This window comes from Aphanomyces astaci (assembly GCF_000520075.1).
Source record: "Aphanomyces astaci strain APO3 unplaced genomic scaffold supercont1.17, whole genome shotgun sequence".
Classification (NCBI taxonomy): domain Eukaryota; phylum Oomycota; class Saprolegniomycetes; order Saprolegniales; family Verrucalvaceae; genus Aphanomyces; species Aphanomyces astaci.
The window spans coordinates 475,217-478,606 of NW_009798280.1; positions in this window are offsets into that span (position 1 = coordinate 475,217).

Genomic DNA, 3,390 nt, shown 5'->3' on the forward strand with positions numbered 1-3,390 from the left:
GGTCGGAAGACAGGTGGTAGCACGGTTATGGCGGTAGCAGTGGCCGTCATCACCGATGTCGATGTTAAGGTTGCGAAGTTATGTGGATGTGAATGTGAAGGCAGGGTCTTGGTGACACGGGTATAGTGACGGCTCTCTTGCTTTCATCATGAGATGTTGCTGAGCGGAGGTGGCTGTGACAGCTTGACTAGAGATAGCATGTTGAATTGTTCGATGTGACAGGCGAAGGCGGGGTCATGGTGGTAGAAGGGGCTGACTTCGACGTTGTTGCTGGGGAAGGGGCGGCGCGGTCACAGTCTTGGGTCGCGGTGGTAGTGGGGCTGTCTTCGATGTCTTTGTTGGCGATGGGATACGGTCATAGTGTGGTCTTGGATGTGACAGTTGGAGTCGAGGTCATGGTGGTAGCAGGTCATGGTGGTAGCAGGGGCTGTCTTCGGCGTCGTTGTTGGGGATCGCGATGTTGGATGTGACCGGCGGAGATGGGGTTATGGTGGTAGGGGAAGAGGTACGGTGGTAGCGTTGGCCATCTTGACGTTGTTGTAGGAGGTGGGGTGTGGTGGTGGTGGGGGAAGGTGCTCTGCGTTACAGTAGCAAGCTTCAGTACATAAATATAGGATAACGTTAGTGTGCTATATAAAAGCAAATCACAAACCACACCTCCTCTTGAAACTGTTATCGTTTCAGAGCAGACCTGAAACCGGTTAAATATTATGGAATCTTTTGATGTGGCAAAACCTAACTGTAAATCGTATTAATATGATAAAAAGATGTAAAACTGATGGCAATATTACTTTACTGTTAATAGTATTGGCTATTTTATAATATGTCCTAACTATCCAGGCTGTAAAAAAACTGATGTTTATATATTATTGCTGAATGGTTATCATTCCCAAGAATTGAAACTGACTATATTGTGTTTCATTATCATTTATTATGCCAAAATATGAAAAAAAAAAGAAAATATTTAATTACATTGCTCATAGTTTTCCCTTAATGGACGGGAGCATTTTCATTATGACAACAGAAACGTTATACAGTACTATTATTAGTAGTCATTTCAAAAACATAAAAAACATAGAATAGTAATTGAAATCGTACAATACAAAAACATATATTTCATGAACGTAATACTGTTAATAGTAGTAATTTCAAAACCATCAAACACACAGAATAGTAATTGACATCGTACAATACAAAAATAGATATTTAATGGATTCAATTGCTATTGCACGTAGTAATTTCAAAAACATAAAAAACATAGAAATGTAATTGACATCATACAATACAAAAACAGATATTTAATGAATGTTATACTATTAATAGTAGTAATTTCAAAACCATCAAAAACATAGAATAGTAATTGACATCGTACAATACAAATATAGATATTTAATGGATTCAATTGCGCTCATATATAATACTTCGAAGTAATAATCATTGCGCAAACTGCATACTATAGTTGCTCACATCACAGAATCCGAAAATGAAAATAGATACTCAAGGATTTCAATGGTACTCATAGCAAATATTCATTGTGCAAAAAGACATTCTAACGCTAGAATGAAAACACGTACTAAGACTTAGTACTAGTACTTCCTGTGTTCCTGTAAACTTTCGATATTTGATTTCGAAGTGGGTAGTAAGTATATCATGAATTCGATAGACTCCAAAATCAGTCATTCATGTCTTGAGCAAAAACAATGGTGCTAATACCATCTTCACAAATGGCCATACAGTGTGCCAAAATATACATGAAAAAAACATTGTTAGTCAATTGAAAAGTGCTCATTTACGTTCACCATGATGTGGCAAAATAATCATTGCACCAAAATACCGAGGTGCCTGCAGGGCTTTCTACTAAACTAGTGCTACACATGTAACATGCACAATGTACAGGCCACACCAACCAACAGCAGAGATATCACGACATAATCCTCGTCAGCAACAGTAGCGTCTCACGGAACCGCCGAGAGGTGCACTCCCCCAGCTGTCCGCAACACAACCACCGCATTTGACTAGGTTTATGCTGCTACTAGCTGGGTGTCCCGCAAAATAGTAGAGTTGTATTACCTTGATGGAAACCGTCGTACCTTGGCTCCAGGATTCGAGCATGGAGGGATGCCAAGGCCCCGCAACGAACACAGCGATGATAATCGAAAAGTATGGCCAAGTTTCTTCATTCAAAGCATCTACATATCTATCTAATGTTCTGCGACTCCTGGCGCGAACAATCGCTTTTACAAATGAACAGTCGCTTTTAGAAATGAACAGTCGCTTTTAGAAATGAACCGTCCCTTTTACAAATGAACAGTCGTATCCAAATCCTCCCATAATAAATAAACCGCTGAAATCTTATTATTTTTCCTCGGGATGAAGTTTGGATGACATGGGATGAAAAATGGATGACGCCTGATAATTTCACGGATTTTGGTATTTTTTGTGAATACTTCGAAGTACTGTATAGTATATATCATACTAGTATACTGTACTTCGAAGTATAGTACTACGTAGTACTAGTACATTATACACTCTGTCAAGAAGGGGCACTTTGGCAGTTCTTGCTTTCGGTCACTTACGGATAATATCCGGTCATCCGGAATTATCCGGTGTTCTTTCTCTGTAGAAGCTGGACTGTTTATGCCCAATCATAGGTCAGGTAAACAGTCCGTTAATGATCATCTTTGGTTTTGCCCTCGACCACACAAGTGTTCTCATCGTCGTCCCTTCTCAGTGCTACCCCCTTTATCGTCCCTCTTGACAGGTTATGAGCCTCCTCCCTTCCTCTGTGCAGCCCTTCGTGGGCACCCCACTCGACGACCTTCGGCCTCTGGCCTACACGCTCTGGAAAACGGACTTCTTGTCCCAAGCCACGTCCCGCGACCTTGCTGAGTTCTACTCTACAAAGGACTATGTCCCTCAAGGCAATCGCATCGATGCGCTCAACATCAGCAAGATGTACCTCGAGCTCGATCAAGTCAAGCACTCTGAGCTCTACGTTGTCGACCCAACTCTGTCGGAGACCAATCGTGATGCGCGTCTCGCGGAAATCAAGGCGCACACCACCGCCATCCAACGTGAGGTCATTGCCCGTGAGGCGACCAAGAAACTGGCGAATCAACGCTCTGCGGCGCACACCTTCTTGGTCTCGGCCATCTCTACCAACCTCCGCCGCCTTTATCAGGCCACTACGTGTCTGTTCGAGCTCTTTGAGCACATCAAGACTCGTTTCGAGTCGAACCCCATGGACAACAACCCCACGGACATTGCCAGCTATCTGCGCACTCTCAAGTTCACCGATGAGAATTGCATTGACACTCTCTCCGTGGAACTAATTGACCTGGTCAAGCGCTACCGTGTGTCTATGACACCGCCGTCGTCCAATCATCTGGA